We start from the raw sequence: 18,947 nt of genomic DNA on the forward strand, positions 1-18,947 counted from the left end.
ACCTTGTGAACTTGTTTGTGTGCAAGAGCAGACTTATGAGGACGTGTATTTGTGTGTTTTTGTATCAATGTGTATGGTCTGTGTGACTCCACCTACAGAAACCTTCACTTTTCACCCTGATGGGAGCCAGGGATCAATAATGCATCAGCCAACAGATGGGTGACTGTCCCCCCTATCATTTGTTGCCTCTCCTCATCATTTCCCCAGCCAAAGTATTAGAAAACAAAGGAGAAAGAGGGAGACGGAGACACACAGAGACAGGATGACAGAGGAGAGAAATTAAAAGAGGGAGAGGGTGGATGAGTACTCCACTAGTTCTCCAAGACTACTTCTTCAAAGACTCAAATAGAAATGAAAAGTTGTACTTCATAATTTTGAATCAAACTGTATGCACTAGCGATGCGAATTTAGATTTTCTGTTTCTGACCAATAGCTGACCCTCATTAACAGATCATTAACTGTTAAATGACAAGCAGGCAACTGAGTCCCAGTTCTACCGTCCAGGAGGCTCTGACATACTTTCAGTGTTCCACCTCAGCGGACCACTGGGAACTTGTACCGTTCATGCATCCATTATATTGCGTGTATGCATTGTCGTGGACACATGCAACCACTTTCCCAGTAAATGGAACCTGTTTCGCAAACAAGTCCACGGCTGTCCACAGTCACGGAACTTATGTCCGAGTCTGTCTACACAGCATCCACCTGTAAGGTTGTCAGCTGTGTGTCTGCCTGGCATACTCTGTGTGTGGGACAGCTGATTTATTTTGCTGTCCTTCTCGATGTAGTGGATGTATGTGTCACGTAGCTCTCTGTTGTGAGCGCTATCCAGCAGAACCACAAACTTAGCAGAAAAAAGAAAACGCAACTTGTGTTAGCCGTTAAAAGATATATTGTATAGTCTATTTTTCTTTTACCATGCAACAAACAACAAAACAACAAATTATATTATGTTTAACTGCTGGTATTAATTAGTCAAAATTCTTATGTTCAGTTAATGGTTAAATGGTTTATTATTAACATCCTTAGTATACACATTGGTATTTGTGATGGGAGAACTGAATGATTCACTACACAGTATGTGTAATTGCACAGCTTTCCCTTTGACTATTTTACTGAGAGTTATGTCAGCAGAGCCATGGCTTTTTTTAAATTTTTTTTTATTGATGCTCAAAAGATATTCATGGTGAGTATAAAGAGAAAATGACAGCTTTACAAGGACAGCTCAAACTTGCAATACAAGTTAAGAGGGAATTCACTAAGCTATAAATCTGGAAACATTTTAGAATGATCCAACACTGCCCAGTGTGGAAAATCGCTTCGCTGTGTAGAGCAGGTCTCTCTTGAGGAGGGTAAAGTCTATCCGGTACATCAATGGTTTTTATACTTTCACCAATCCATGATGTCAACCACTAGCCATCCCTCAGGAAATCATGGTACATCTTCAAACATCCCAGATACCCTAGCTGCAGCATGTTCAGCTCTTTGCAATAACATTGGCTGAGTATAAAGGAATATGAAGGTAGGCATCAAGCTCAAGGACAGTTTCAGCCACAGCCAACTCTCGAACAGCTCAGCAATCATCACTGGATCTTATTTATTTGCTCTCCAACATTACCACATTCCCCATGTTGTGGGATTTTAGTATAGAACCGCCACAAAGTTTGGGGTTTTGTGGGTGACTCGTTGAACTGTTCAGAATCGATGCAGCATAGCGAATTATCCTGATTCTTAGTCCCAAATACGGTCAGGCTCAAAAAGTGCTGGATCCTACATTTCCCATTATGCAAATCAACATCTTTTGTTCATCCTCCCCTGCCTGGTAAATGCCCATATCTTTCATAAACCATGCCCCATTTTGTAACTCAGGCTTGCTATGGCTTGTCTGCAAGCCAAGATAAATTTCACATCTGAACCACAAGATATTATTCTGACTTGTATCTTCACAGACTGAGTAGTACCCAGGCCCCCAGGAAGTGTGCTTAAGTAAGGTTATGAATGCAGGGCATTTACTTGTAGTGTGGTATTAGTACTTTAACTTAAGTAACCAATCTGAATACTTCTTCCACCACTGGCACTAATAAGCCATCATCTTTACATTTCCTAAAATGTATGTTGATGAATGCATACATTATTTTGATGTTTACCTAATGTATTTGTTGGTATAGCTCAATACAGTCACATTTTACTATCTTTTTTTAGTGTATATTTGTATATTTTTATATTTGTAAAGTGATTTGTTTTCATAACATTTTTCTCTACTCTTTTCTAGTTGCATGGCAATATTTTGTGGCCTTTTGTGACTTTGGTGTTCTGCTGTTAAAATGTTCTATAAAAGATGACATATTCCTCAGCATGATGTTGAGCAATGTCCATAATGGACATGTGCCTACAGTGAAATCATGCAGGGTTTTTCTCCAATTTTCAAAAGGTAGCATTTTTAGAAACAATGACTTTGCAGCACTAACAATTAACAGGATGAGAGTCTGACGTCATGTACCCACACTTAGTCAGGCCTGTTTAACCCTTGTGTTGTCCTTCGGGTCCCCGGGACCCGTTCAGTTTATTTGACGTTTTTGCATTGGCCTGTGTACTATGTGATGTCATTTCACGTGAACTGGCACGGGGGGTCCCACAGACCCGTGCTGCGATCGAACGCGTTTGGATTAATTTTCAAGATTCAAAATCCTTTATTAATCCCACAACGGGGAAATTCACACTGTTGCAGCAGCAAGGGATAAGAGGAATGTAGAGGACACATGTTAACACACAACAATAATAAATATTAAATAGAGTAAATATTAAAATAGTAAAATGTATTTACAGTAATTGCACAGTAAATAGTAAAAAGTAAAAGTAAAATGTATTTACAGTAACTGCAAAGTCACATGTTTTATTGTATGTCTTATGTTTTATCAGTCCTGGTGTATTTTGTCCATGGCAGGCTAATACAAAATGTAAATAAACTAACCAAGTCCCCATGACATGAAGGACAGTACAAGGGTTAAGTGATGTTAATTCTAATCAGGCAAAATATTGACTGGCTCCAAGTCTGAGATGGAATTCTACCCCTGGCAGCAGCACCTCTGGCTTCAATTTCTTTCCCGATATACCAAGCGTATATGGCTATGCAAGATTAGACATTATTTGAATTAATGTAAATTGAGGCTGCTTTTGTTTGCGTAGAATGAGAGTTAAATATGGAAGTGCTCAGGCAGGGGGCCAGGTTTTTCTCCGTTTCACAGGAGCAAAGAAAGAAGTCCACTTGTATGATTGGAACACAAGTAATATTTAACTGGGTATGGCAGTGAGCCTGCACTCAACTTAACCTCTGCAATCACTCACCCAGTACCTATGCCATGCTGCCCATAGGGGTTTTGTAGCCTCTAACATCTATTTCCATGGATATGCCAGTGGCACGTCAATCATCCGTGAGTGGGTCTGAATGAGTATGTATCTCATGTCGCACTCCCTGTAGTTTCCCTACTGTGTGTGTGTGTGTGTGTGTGTGTGTTTCATTAGCTGTGGTTGGTGAGAATTTGGGTCCCATCTTTTTCTGTGCTTTTGAAAGCCGTGGAAAAGTCTCTGTCTATTAAAGGCTACATAAATAAACAAAAAGAAAATTGTGCCTACTTTGGGCAGAAAATAGAATATTTTATTTATGATTACAATAATAACACCCCATATACACACATGTGCGCATGCACAGCACACTCACAGATGCACATGGACATGGGTGAATGCATTCTTCAACAATCTTTTGGCAGGGTAATTACGCGTGGCATGGTATCCGTATTTTCACCTTCACATAGGTCTACTTTAGTCATTATGTCTAATTGACCCCATGCTAGTTATTGTAATTTTTTTCATGACTGTGCTAGAGGCTACATTGGTCACATTACACACAATGGGACATGGCCTGAGAAGTCATGCTGCGACATGAAGAAACAATATGACAAGCTTTTTATCATTCCTACAGGCTATGCCAAATGTTAACATGAGTAAAACACCAAGAAACACACAGCTGAGGTGTCTGGTAACGCTACATGAAGCCAATTAGATGGCAAGTTTTGCATATGGTCTCCCCCCTTTCGAAACTGACAGTGATGGTGTATTGACACGTGAGCTAAGAGAAAGAGTGGGGAAAGAGGCATAAAGACAAGGATATAGAAATGACAGATAATGCAACAGTATCGCTAAATGAGAGTGGATGGAAGGCAAGTGAAAGACAAGTGCTTGGATTAGAATTCAGCTGTTTATCATATAAATGAAGGGTTGTATTCAACTGAGCCAGGGGATAACAATCAATCGTTTGGCATGCAGATCTGTCTCCATTTCCTCGCCAATGCCAGCCATCCACATAATTTCACTGTGTGTCACAAGCAAGTCTGCCCGCATCTTTTTGCTCAGCTAATGTCCCTTGATTCATTTCATCACCTCTGTCACCTCGGAGGTATTTTCCTTGCAACAATGCCCGCTCTTGAAAACACACTTTCATTTCATTTAGATATTTTACTATTTAGGAGCCAGTACAGGCAGTGTTTGCATTAGAGACACACAAATGCCAGTCTCATTTCATAGCTGATGGTGGGTGGAGACCAAGCACATTGGCAACAGTGTCAGTGTCAAAACTATTTCTTGTACACGGGGGGCCTTTATTAAAGCACCATCATGCCGAATGTTGTTAACACAGTACATTCACAACACATTGCTGTCCAGGAGCTCTATGATGAACAAATGTGACCTGTTTGGGTGATGATGGATCTCATTGGTGAAATACAGTATACATCTGCAACCATGATGGCTGTGAACATCCTAATCATCAGTCTATTTCCCCCTATTTATCTGAGTCTGGGTTGCACAGGAAGCAGGCTGAGCAAAGTACCCCACATGTCCTTCCCCCCAGCCACATCCTCCACTGCTTCCTGTGAGATCCCAGGGCATTTTCTTGCTAGCTAGGGTATTTAGTCCCTCTAGTGCTCCTGGGTCTACCCCAGGGTCTGGTGTGACGTGCTTGGAATATGTTTACAGAAAAGGGGCTGATCTAGGCATGCTCGGACCACCTTTACCACCTCCTTCCAGATACCCAAGCTGCTGACCCTGTCCCTTCAAAAGAAAACTAGATTTGTATGGAAGATCTGAATCAGACTTGTGCAAATTTAAAAAAAAGAGACCCAGTCAGAAGGAGAACTTAGTCAAACCTAATTCGAATAGACCCGAGGGTGAAGACCTGATCCAAAATGTGGTCGCCCCGCACAGACCCTAATATAGAGAGATAGAACACCAACACCGGTAGCAGCATGATGTGCTATCAATTAACAAAAGGCTGTGGGCGAAACGAGTAAAAATATATTTAATAATAAACGTGTTCTAAAAACTAATTTAAAGTCAGTTAGAGAAAGATGATAGATCAATAATAACAATATGTGTGAATCAAATTCCAAAAAAGCATACATTTTTTTACTTAGGCCTAGGGATGTAACGTTAAAGCTACTTTCATATTTCAATTCAAGTGTTCTGCTACGATGTGGATTAAGTTTTGTCCGTGTTACGACATGACATTTATTTGGAGAGAAAGATATATTATCGCCTTGATAATATTGCTGTTGCTGTGTTTTTATTGCATAGCTGAAAGATGTGCAGATTGTTTAATATTACTTGTGCAGCCACGTGTTGATATTCAGGTTGTGTTAGGGCAATGTGCTAGCATGGTGCAATCACCAGTAAACAGACTAGCGCTGTGGAGCCACATGCTTAGCTATTAAAGGTGTATTACGTTTTACGTTTGCTCTGTTATGGATATGTGTGCTGTAATAGATGTGGCTTATTCTCAGTTTGTGTTACTGAGCAAGATGTTACATTTATGTTAATTATTACAGAGAAATTAATGTAATTCTTATTATTGTTTCTTGTTATATGCTGGTGGCTGTACTATTTAGTTTTTGGTAAATAATGTTTATAGTAAGTCAGATGCTTATTAATGTGCATTATTATTTGCTTATATTTCAGAACCACATCCAACTTCACATGTAACGTCAAATACAACTTCATAGTTAACTTCATGTTGGAGTTGTAAATAAATCTTCCTGGATCTCAAAGTCAGACATCTGGTTCAAGTTCTTACTGGACCCCCTACAGCGGGCCAGTGTTTCAGTAGCCAGTTTTCAATAGTTTTTACAAACCTATTGCCTATATTTTTGTTATATGATAAACACTGTTACACTTTTTGAAACTATTTCAACTTGTGTATAGCTTTCTGAACATATTGAACACACTTTTAAAAATACCGCGATAATACCGAAAACCGTGATAATTTTGGTCATTATAACCGTGAGGTTAAATTTTCATACCGTTACATCCCTACTTAGGCCCCTAATTTCCCGAAAATAGCTTCTCTCACAGTGATTTTGACTTACCACTACTTGTATGCACAATCTCATTCATTTGGATACCACCCAAAGCCCATGCTCATTGGTAAAGACTGGAATTGATTTGATAAATTTAAGAGCTTCGTTTGCATGCTCACCTCCTTCATCATAACAGTCCAACACAAACCCCGCTCTTTTCATACTGAATAAAACACTTGCGTTAGATGGAAAGGTCCTGTGTCGACAGAGCACATTGATTACCACCTAAGTCTTTGTAACGCTACGCCACTAATCACAAGTATTCTCTGACTCTGCTGAATTTGCTTTATTATGGTGGGCCCAGACCAGGGCTATTTGAGGTATCAGCTAAGATACAGACAGACAGACACAGCCTGATCAATATCTATCTGCCATTTCATTGCTTGGCAGGCAGAAACGAAGGTGGGTGGAATAACAAGTTTCATTGTTTTGAGTGAGCACAAAGGCCTGCCAGTGTCTCTCAACATGACTTGCATCATCAAATATCCCTAAAAGAATAAAGTTCCCTGTTCCTCTGATATTCCTGATTGGGGGAACCAGCCCCAGTTCCAACTCATGAACTGACAGAACAGACCCTCCATTTTGCATTTGTTCTATTCCAATCATTTGTATCACACCTCATCCTCCCTGTTCATCCCGTTCATGTCTTTAGTCTTTTGTCTGCCTGAACCGTTCCAACAAACCTTTTGTCCACACCTCACCCTGTGACTTTAGAGGCTTAACAATTACAAATCATCCTAAAAGTGCCACAAAGGGGATATTATTGAAGATGAATGAAAGCGGTCTGCTTTAGGAGTTTCCTTTAAACTTCACTACGGGAGGGATAGAGGGATTAGTAACAAGGGATGCTAATGATGCACGCCAGGGAAGCCTGTCCATTGTGATATGTGACATCTACACTATTTGATATGGGTGAGATTGTATTAATCCTGCTCTTTAGCATAACTTCTAGGTATTGCACAGCAAGCATTTTAAATAGAACAAAATAGAATGTCAGCTTTGCAGCAATACTGCTTGCTGTGATTAATTGGTGCTGTACATATGTACACTCATAAATATGTAGGCCTATGCTGAGACATACACCATCTCTAACCTCCAGCACTACTCCGTCCACTTCCCATTCCCTTCAGAATTACCAACTCTCAACTCCAAAAAAAGTTATTTTTTGTGACTTCTGTCTCCTGAGCACAAAGTGAAGTGATTACATGGAGACCTCCCACTGCTCTCAGCAAACTGCTGTTTCTGTAACTCACACTGGCATGAAGGCTTGGCACCAGCTCTGCTTGGGTATAGTTGCCCTCCTGTGCTGTCATTAGCATACAGGCCATGTCTCACTGACTGCCAACCTTTAGGCAGTGATTCCATCCTGTCGTGATACGCAGTGAGGGAGTGCAGTAAAACTGCCATGCTGCCAGGCTCTGCCAGCTACAAAATTGCAGGAAGGCTGTGAAAGGGAAAAAGGAGAACAGAAAAAAAATTACAACCTGCCTGGCAGAACGTCAAGAAAGAAAGGGGACTGTATTCACAGAAGAGCTACTTCACCTTATTTTCCTCTTTTGGTGTTGTTGTTTGGAGTTATTGATGTAATTGACCAGCCTAAGGACAAGGGGAAAATCTATAGTGGAAGAAGATTTTATTCTTCTCCAAAATGGAGGCATCAGTGATGCGAGCCAAGTTCCACTCATGTGTTGTAAGTCATCTTATTGATTGTAAGTTAACGGTAATTGAACGAGACTGCACTCTGTTGTTAAGAAGAGACATGGCCCCTAGGTCTTTGGCTCGCTTGTCCCGCAGGTAGTCCTGCTCTGCTGGTTTATGGCCATCAGGGCTACGAAAATCAGAACTTGTCTCTATCCAATGTTGGTCCTAATCAACTTTCTCTCTCTGCTCTCAGCTTATTTCTCTTTTAACCTTGTGTCCTCGTTTTCTTTTTTAAGAAGCAGGCAATATTTAGCAAACGGATCACCAGTAAAGCCCTATTTGAAGTCTTTAACCCTGCCTGAGGGCAAGCTATGTTACCTTCATAAAAACAAATTTTCTAGTCAGATAAGCCTTGATCCTTAAGTACACTTTCAATCTGCAATGTTTCACCTCCACTAATTATCTGACCACCTGTTGGAAAAAGGAAGAAAATCAGAGGATTCAGGCAGCCTCTGAAATTTCCACTAGAAATATTTTATCTCAGATAATTTGCATACTTTTGCATCTGTAAGATACCATTACCTTCAAAAGACACTGAGCAAATGCAAAACAAAAATCCGCAATCTTCCATCTTCTTACTTATTAACATAAAACAAAACAAGTGTGGCAGACAGCGCTCATTTCCTGTTTAGCTTCATCTTTTTCTTCTTTCCTCTACAGTCTCCACTGTTAACTTAGTAGGCAGAATTAGAACTTCTGATTCTTAGTTAGAATCAAAGTCATCTAGTGAGTGTCAGTCCAACTGTTTTTATGCAAACTTCCAATTTGCGCATTAAAAAACCTGAGTGGAAACATTGAAAAAGATGAAAAAAACAAACAAAAGTGAAATACTCATAAAAAATGTTTTATGTATGGCTAAGATGGAAAATCTGGTGTATGGTGTATGACTTGGCAAATAAATCATGATGTACATGAAGCAGCGAAGCTTCCGCTCCACCGAAGAGATGAACAATAGCGGAGACGAAACCAGTTTTCCACTGTTTGAGGTTTGACTGGGGCTCTTTTAATCATTTCATCTGTCAAATCTGTGCTACCAGCTGTCTATCTCGTTGAACCAACTCCTAATATTTGCATAACGGTAGTGGATAAAAAATACATATTCATTTGCATATTACATTTATTTTGTCGTTTTTTTCTTGAAATTTTGTAAAAATTTGCACTACATTTGGATAGAAACCTGGCTACTGTGCGATGCTCACTCTACAATGGGCCTATTTCCACCTGGTATTAAAATCCAATCAGAGTGATCCGATAAGTTTAACGATTTCTTTTTCGATAAGTCGAGTAATCTAACGATTAATTTGCATATTATTCTAAAGATTTATTAACTGAACTTTGGGTAATCAGTATTTTTACTTAAGTACTTGACATAAAACTTAAAATGGCTATGACATGGATTTATTTCATCACTGGAGTAATATGCAGTTAAGGTAATCACTGGCAAATGTATTTTTGCATCAGTGTGGGGGAAGGAAATTAATTGAAATGCAGGGCTCCGGCCTGAAGTTTATACTTGTGCGTAGGGCTGGACGATTTCGGCTAAAATCATAATCACGATTAATCGAACAAGTTACCTCGATTACGATTATTGAATGATTATTTTAATTTTTTTTTCTTTTCTTATACTGTAAATATGTTCACGGTTATTTTTTCTAATGAAAGAGTGCATAATCCTATCTTTGTGATTCTAAAATAAGGAAACAACACACATATAGCAATTAATGCTTATTTATTAAATATTTCAAACAACTGAACTGAAATCTACAACAGTAGATTTTACAATGAAATAAAAATGTCTTATAAAAAAGTAATTTAAGTTTTAATGTAAAAAAGTTTCCTAAAAATGTAGAAAATAAATAATAAATGTCCATCATAAGATTAACGGGAACCTGTGGTTAACTGTCTTTTCGGAGTTAAACTCCACAAGCGTGTCCTGCGGCTCGCTGGCCGTCACACACACACACACACACACACACACACACACACACACACACACACACACACACAGACGTCCACAGCGCTGCAGGTAGAGGCGGGGTCTATTCCGAGTATAATAAAGCCCCGTCTGTGTTGAGCAAAACATTACGTGAATTATTACGAGAATGGACGTGCATTTAATATAGGAAAAGTGCACAAGTATTAGCATCATTTGTTGTTGTTGTATGTGGCGTTACGGTCTAGTGACGATGCTATAAAGACCGTTGCCGTGCTTGCGTCGCTCCCTTACCCCTCCTACCAGTCCCTATGGCCACTTGGCCAGTGGGAATGCAAACGGGAAAAAAGATTTTGAGGGAGAGTAGTTCTTAGAACTGCTTAGAAGTGTACTTTTCCTCTAAAAAGTACAAGTACTATCCGATCGGAAAGCACCTATGGTCGCTGACTGGACGGGGCGGAGTCACGTGACTACACACGCGGCGGCCCTAATATGTTTTAAGGGGAAAGTACACGCGGCGGCCGTAATATGTTTTAAGGGGAAAGTACATTAACACACAGTGGGCGCCCGCCAAAATATTAATAGGATTAAAAGACCGAAATAACCGACTTGGTAAAATTATGTCGGTTATAGGCTCTGAATTTCGGTTACGATTATTTTTCGATTAATCATCCAGCCCTACTTGTGCGTTGGTTTGTGCGCCGAACTCTTTGGGAGAATAGCAGGGCTGGCATGTATGTGTGCGTGGGGAGTGTGTGGTAGAGCGAGTGAGAGAGTACCGACTCTAGAGGCATAGTGAGAGAAACAAAGTGTCTCCCCAGTGCTTTCTGACCACTGTCGGAAATCTGTAGCAGGAAAAGTTAACTCTCTTCTTGATTTCATGGGGAGGTACTTTGTTTCTCCCACTATACCTCTAGATTCGGCACTCGCTCCGAAAATAACTGGGCCGGATGGATAAAAATTAATGGATATTAATATATTAGTTATACATCATGTTTTAATGTTAAACATACTGTACATGTGGAAGGCACAGTGAATCCTTAATCGTAACTAGGGCTACCATAGATGCTACTTTACCTATAGTAAGCCTATCTTCAATTTGTTTTTACAAATAGGCCATTTTATTTTTGCTATAATATGCTGGATTCATATTATTGTATATTCAGACATTTTAATTTTTGAAAAAAATAAACTTTCAAAAAAATATTTTTTAACAGAATTTGGCAGCCCCCTGCTGCACTAACTGAGGACCCCCCTGTTGAATGTCTCTGGTCATATGTAGGTAATATGATTTTGTGATTGCCTTGTTTAACTAATTAATAAAAAGGTGGCTTCATTGGGTCTCAATCCCTCTGTCAAAAGTAATTCCTGCTCTCACTCCATCCCTGAATTTATTAATAGATGACTCACCACCTTCTTTCAGCCAACTAAAATCTGTTCACGTCTGTACACACTCGTACACACACGCACACGCACACACACGCACACACACACAAGGACGATTTATACCCGTTCACTGTGTCCCTCTATGCATTCTGATCAGAGTCGCACAGACTGGACTTTCCATTCTCCCTTTCAATAATGCAACAAGTTCTCTTAAGCCTCGCCACTACATTTATGGAGCACTTGGAGAAATAATCTGCTCTGGAATTGCTGCCTGTGCGGAGAAAACGGAAAAATAATGCCTCTTGCCCTTATTACTTTCTGTCTATATTTTTTTTCTCTGTTATTGCTTTGTTGCCAGATCTCTGCCAGAGCTCGTCACCGTCATCACAGCAAAAAAACATTGGCCTGCACATGTGTGCACGTTGTGTCTAATGACATGGATTCATTGATTCTAATGACATGGATTGTGTCTGATGACATTGTGTCTTACATGGATTCAAGGTTTTCTAAACAAAACTTATCATCAAAAGATGGAGCAAATCCGACCTTTCGCGAGTTGGGGAGCACAATGTTCTGTGACACATAATAACATTCCATTCGTGTTGACTATTAGGCCTATATGCGGGGAGAGTGGGGACAGTTGCAACGTGTGGCAGTTGCAACATTGCTGATTTCTCCAATCAGGAATGAGCTAGAGTCATGAAACTCCTAATGCACATGCTCAGTAGTCCCCTCCATCTGTCTGGAAGTTAACAGCCACATGTCATCGTTCCTTATGGGAGAACTGATATTCAAGGTGAAAAAGTAACTTTTTTTACGACCAGATTTTTTGTCATACTGTCTAAACTGTTTAAGTATTGATCTTTATCATTAGATAGTTTGAATGTGCAGTTTCTTAGCTCTTAACAGACTTCAGTATCATGTGTTAAAGCTAATGTGTTAGGCTAGCATCACTAGTTTTAAGATGGCATTTGGGGGGGGGTCCCTCATGACAACAATAATGACAATTAGATAAAATTGGCATAAAAGGCAATTCAGTGGTTTAATAACTGGTCTCAAATAAACTAAAAAAATATTTGAATAATTATGCCAAAGTATGAGTTTTATTACATCTAAATGACTGTTGCAACTGCCCCTCGGTACTGTTGCAACTGTCCCCATAGGCTATATGGGGACAGTTGCAACATTTTTCAGGGTCCATTTGAGTTCAAATTACTTCCATATTATCATATGTACACATGTTGCAGCAGTATGGGCAGGTAGGTGACATATATGGGTTTAAAATATATTTTGTTTGTCTTTCTAATACAAACGGTTGCTGAGAAACAGAAGGAAATGTAAAAAGTGTTGCAACTGCCCCCACTCTCCCCTACCTGTGTAATGTATTGTATAGGAGAAATGTCTTTGCCTTTCCTACTGTAATACATGGTAGGAAAGGCAAAGACATTTCTCCGTTCCCAGCTGAGGTAGACACATTAACGTTACAGCTGCAGTGTTTACCATTACATATTACCCTAGCAGATAACGGAGTTTCCTTCTGTTTATAGCTTTATCCCGATAAAACGGCACAGTTGAATTTCAGCCTGCATGCACGTTTCGTAAATAGAGCTGCTTATTGGTAGAGAGAGCAACAAGTTAGCGGACTGCCGAGTCGCCCTCTCTGCTCTCTGTCTGCTCAGCTGCTAGACGGGCTGCACTCGGGCAGCAACATGTTGTAAGGTTTAAGCCGATAGGGGGTAACGCCATTCACTTTACAGGCAGTATTGACAATAGATAAAGCCACCGTGTCTAGCTTGTTGTGTTATTGTTCACTTTTAACTCACTTTACATCAACTTTGCTATCTCTTTTTCCTCTTGCTTTTCCTCACAGCGGCACTCGTACGCTACTCTCCGTTACCGCTCGCTCTCCTTGACCACACGGGCACTGACGTCACTCACTTAAAGCACCCTGCCATTCTCGCTCTAATTTACGCTACTCTCGTAAAGGGCCATTCACATTGTACGCGCAAACGGCAGCGCTGCACTATGAAACCCATTATTGTCAATGGCTTGCGCGCGCAATAACTGGTCTGCCGCTGCGCTGGGCAAAGCGCAGCGCAAGCGGCATTTTGCGGCTGGCTGCTCTTGCGCGTGCCGCGTGCGCACGCGCAAGAGCGGCCGCGGTGCGCTGTGACGTGTCTGAATAAAAAGAAAAAAAAGTAAACACCGAACACACGTGGATCCACCAACGGAACAAGGCTTTCTTTTGTTTCAAAGACAGAAACATCGTCTCCACCAAATCACTACTGTGTATCCTACACAATGTCACATGTAGCCTACTGCACGTCCGATGTAAACACCGGACGCAGACGTGACGTGCATTCAAATATTGGCGCATGTATGACGTAAATTTGCGCTGAGCCCGGCGGCGAGCACAATAAATATAGTTGGGAATAGGACAACCTAGCGGCGAGCGCAGCGCATGCCGCGTACAATGTGAAACGGCCTTTATTGTCAATGGCTTGCGCGCGCAATAACTGGTCTGCCGCTGCGCTGAGCAAAGCACAGCGCAAGCGGCATTTTGCGGCTGGCCGCTCTTGCGCGTGCCGCGGTCAAGGGCCATTCACATTGTACGCGGCATGCGCTGCGCTCGCCGCTAGGTTGTCCTATTCCCAACTATATTTGTTGTGCTTGCCGCCGGGCTCAGCGCAAATTTACGTCATACATGCGCCAATATTTGAATGCACGTCACGTCTGCGTCCGGTGTTTACATCGGACGTGCATTAGGCTACATGCGACATTGTGGATACACAGTAGTGATTTGGTGGAGACGATGTTTCTGTCTTTGAAACAAAAGAAAACCTTGGAACTTGCCCTGGTTGTGAGGAGAAGACGGAGGAAGGCAACAGGAAGAAGGGTGTGGGTGCACAAGACCCTCAGGTCCAGAGAGCAGTTGGGGGCTGGTGAAGGAGCTCTGCTTTCACTGTGACCGGTTCCAGGGGTACTTTCAGCTCAACAGGGAGCAATTTGACAGTCTGCTGACGAGAGTCGGGCCTACGATATCCCGGATGCAACAACATTCCGAAAGCCCATTTCTACAACGGAGCATCTGGCTATTTGTCTGTCCCTGACGTGTGGCTCCAGACAAGACAGTATGGAAAAGTACTTCCAAGTCTGCCTCTGCACCACTTTTTTGTCTCCTCTCCTTTATGTACCTGTCCCTTAGGTTCTTCCACCTTTTCTTACACTCCTCCTCTAAATAGATGAAGACGTGTGGATTATTTTCATTTCTAAATAAAATGTTGCATTTCAACACTATGTGTCATTGCATGTTTATATACTTAAGAGGTCTGCAGTCATTTCAGTTGGGTATAATAAAGCTAAGATATGAGCCTACATTCATACATGCATCATTCATTCTCTGGAAAACACTTTGTTTAATGCATATGTGCAATTAATTCCTCCAAAACTGGAGCTTACACACTTGGAAATGGGTAGTTATTCTGTGTAAAGGCCATATACCTACCTATATCTACATATGTGAACTTCAATGAAAATGAACATGACTTGTGTCAATCAGTCCAAACATATTTTACATCATATAAACATACAAATACAATATTATTATTGTGTAATAACAACCGAGTATAAATTGTAATTTCCCCATTGGGGATCAATAAAGAGTATAAATTATAATTGTTTTTATAAAAAATACAAATATATCCTACAAATACCTGTATGGAGCTGTATAATCAACTTGGTATTTGGTTTTCGCAGCTCACAACAGTAGGCTACAGTTCTTCGCAGTTGCTTTGGCGTATTTCTCAGATCAGAGATGACAATAATGTGTAACATTGTCACATAGGGAATAGTGCTCCCTTTCCTGTGCATTGTTCATTAGACTATACTTACAGAGTGAACTGTTAAATATGGACAACAACACAAAGCAGACAGTCAGTTTGATTCATTGTTACTTGCTTTGGACATAAAAGATTTCCAGAAAGATACACGATTTTTCAGGTCAGTCACTATGCGGTGCAGTTTACACCAATTGTTTTAAGAAATGCACTCACTGTTGTGCAAATGCAATTATGATTTGACAAATGCACCAAAGTAACTGAGAAAAAATGTAACATAGGATTGTATTTCAGTGGAGACATATATGTTGATTTCACATAGCTAAAACCAACCTGAATGATTTAAATTAAGAGGCTACAATAACCTACACAGCTGGCATGCTTATTATTGTGAAATATGCTTCCACAGCATAGTTTTGCGTCCGAGGTCTCTGTACGAGCTCAAAGTTGTGTCGTAGCCTATACAGCTCTGAGATCGCTGCCGGCCAAAATCAACCTCTCATCCATGTTCCGTTTGTGGATCCACGTGTGTTCGGTGTTTACTTTTTTTTCTTTTTATTCAGACACATCACAGCGCACCGCGGCCGCTCTTGCGCGTGCCGCGGTCAAAGTTGAACCATGTCGAACTTTGACCGCGGCACGCGCAAGAGCGGCCAGCCGCAAAATGCCGCTTGCGCTGCGCTTTGCTCAGCGCAGCGGCAGACCAGTTATTGCGCGCAAGCCATTGACAATAATGGGTTTCATAGCGCAGCGCTGCCGTTTGCGCGTACAATGTGAATGGCCCTTTATTGTCAATGGCATGCGCGCAAAAGAACTGGTCTGGCATTTTGCGGCTGGCCGCTCTTGCGCGTGCTGCGGTCAAAGTTCAACATGGTTCAACTTTGACCGCGGCACGCGCAAGAGCGGCCGCGGTGCGCTGTGATGTGTCTGAATAAAAAGAAAAAAAGTAAACACCGAACACACGTGGATCCACAAACGGAACAAGGCTTTCCTATGTTTCAAAGACAGAAACATCATCTCCACCAAATCACTACTGTGTATCCTACACAATGTTACATGTAGCCTACTGCACGTCTGATGTAAACACTGGACGCAGACGCGACGTGCATTCAAATATTGGCGCATGTATGACGTAAATTTGCGCTGAGCCTGGCGGCAAGCACAACAAATATAGTTGGGAATAGGAAAACCTAACGGCGAGCGCAGCGCATGCCGCGTACAATGTGAAACGGCCTTTAGGGGGTTGCGGTATACCGCTGTCACTGCTCGATGTGAGTCGAGTGCAAATGTGAGTCGCGCATGCGTCACTTTGCGACAAGTAGCCTACAACATGCTAACGGCTTTTTGAGCTAACGCACAGTCTATGAGCTAACGTTAGCAATCAAACAATCATAGATAGCTAAAACGTTTTTGAAATGACTGCTGCTGCTGGCTACAAGTTAGCAATCAAACACAATAAAGGATGTCACTTAATGGCGTTTTGAGCTAACGTTAGCAATCAAACAGTCATAGATAGCCAAAATGTTTTTGAAATGAATGCTAGCTATTTCACAAATTTCAGTATGACACGTTATGCCGTAAACAGTTTAAATCTGAGCATGCGCGACTCACATCTGCACTCGACTCACATCGGGCAGTGACACCGCTCTTCCGCGGGAATTTCTTGCTTTTCAACCGTGGTAAGACATTTTTTTTTTAAATGCATTATTAAGATTTAAACTAAAATATGTTACTCCTTCAATTTCTTAAACTTAGAGAGTGTGAGTGAGTGTGACGATGAGTATGAAATTGGCAGTAATGTTATAGCTATGAGTGCAATGTGTGTACAGTTTGGGCAATTTGTCAATGAATAAATGCTACAACTCCTCAGGATCCAAGCTAGGTTCCCGTGTCTTGCTTGCCATCTGCTAATTAAAGTGAAGAGGTGTTGTTATTGTTCACTTTTAACTCACTTTACATTAGGGCTAAACGATTTTTGAAAATAATCTAATTGCGATTTTTTTTCCCAAATATTGCGATTGCGATTCGATTATTTTTTTAAGCTCTTTGTCTTCTGTATTATTCAACAAAGAATAATAATATAATGTATAGTATGAACACACAATTACACACTAGACAGTTAAATAAGTAAAAATATACAATATAGTATATATCTATATACACACACACACACACAACAGTGTATTTTTTTTTACAGTGCACAGAGAGGAGCTGCCTCCAGCCCCTCCCCCTCGTGAAGTTGCGTGCTTCCGTGTGCACTTGTTCAGAGAGGCTATCGTTGCGTTAGCTAGTTGCTGGTGTTCTTGCCATGGGATTAACTGTACTAATAAAACTGTTGAAACACCGCGGCCACGCTGCTGTGAAAGCTCCCTGAACGTTATTTATCAGAGTCTGGTTGTTACCCCTCTCAGTGGCAGCTCCTCCACTCATATCTTTATAACAGAGCTAACCGCTAACCGGAGCTAACCGCTAATCAGAGCTAATCGTTGCCAACCGAGCCTTGAGTTCTGTGTGCCTGTATCCATTAACTGCATGTATAGACTCAAGCCCGAATAAAACCCTTAATTTTATTAAAATGGCTGTAAAAGTTTTAAACTACAACTCAGAGTTGTTTGAATGACAGAAATCAGCTCAAGGTACGGCGTAGCGTTAGCGTGCTAGTTGATGCTTTCTCTGCGGAGTGCAGACTGATTTGCTCTCGTGAGTCATGTGACCAAATCGCAGCCTTTGCGATTAGGAAATCGCGTTTTAACATATCGCGATATTATCGCAAATGCAATTAATCGTTCAGCCCTACTTTACATCATCTTTGCTATCTCTTTATCCTCTGCTTTTCCTCACAGCAGCTACTCTCCGTTACCGCTCGCTCTCCTTGCCACACGGGCACTGACGTCACTCGCTTAAGGCACTCTGCCATTCTCACTCTAACTTACGCTACTCTCATAACGGGGTTGCGGTATACCTTGCTTTTCAACCGCGGTAAGAAAAAATGCATACCGTCTGGACCCAGCTTCCTATGTGCTTATCCATCCCGTTTAGGATTGACCCATCTCCCAGAACAAATAATCTTGGGCTGAATGGAATCTGTGTCCCTACAATCCGACATGGGTTATCATGTGTCCCGGTCCAAAATTCCAGGACCTTATCACAGGACCATAGGATATGAAGTAATTGGCCGTCCTTTCTCTTACATTACCAACAATTTGGTGTGTCTTTCAGACCAATTCTAAAAAATCTGGAGGGAGTCCAATAGAAGCGATACATAATCTTCAACTGAATTAGGCACACCCTCACATCGCGTGACATACTTTTTATATTCCTACAGATTCTGTCCCACTCCTCATCATCCAGTGTAATACTTGGATTTTTTCTGTTGGCCTGTGAGTAGAGAGATCTGGCCACTGGTAAGATGGAGGGAAGTTTAACATAGTTAATTTACACATTCTACCAACATTATTATGATACAAAGTTGGTTAAATTTTGGCAAAGTTTCCCTTTAATACAGGTGTTTTTAGCCATGAAGCAATGCCTCATTCAGTTGTTACCCCCACTCACACCACACCCATGCTCTGTAGCAATTTTGCTGGGATTGAGGGTTCTAGCAGAATGCTATGGTGTAGGTACTCTTTAAAGAAAAAGGGAAACAATTGTGCATTCATGCTGTCTTACAGACAGTATGCAGAT

At 41.1% G+C, this 18,947-nt stretch overlaps 1 protein-coding gene and 1 long non-coding RNA gene across 2 annotated transcripts in view; both read left to right on the forward strand.

The window, feature by feature from the left end:
* Window positions 1–18,947, forward strand: part of col9a2 (procollagen, type IX, alpha 2) — a 148,380-nt gene that overhangs the window by 33,318 nt on the left and 96,115 nt on the right. The window lies entirely within an intron of this gene.
* LOC118493410 lies at window positions 6,101–17,665 on the forward strand. Its single transcript, XR_004895360.1, has 3 exons — window positions 6,101–6,160; window positions 14,323–14,325; window positions 17,654–17,665. It is a non-coding gene; the product is annotated as an uncharacterized LOC118493410 (long non-coding RNA).

Source organism: Sander lucioperca, chromosome 16 (assembly GCF_008315115.2).
Source record: "Sander lucioperca isolate FBNREF2018 chromosome 16, SLUC_FBN_1.2, whole genome shotgun sequence".
In the NCBI taxonomy this organism is placed as follows: Eukaryota; Metazoa; Chordata; class Actinopteri; order Perciformes; family Percidae; genus Sander; species Sander lucioperca.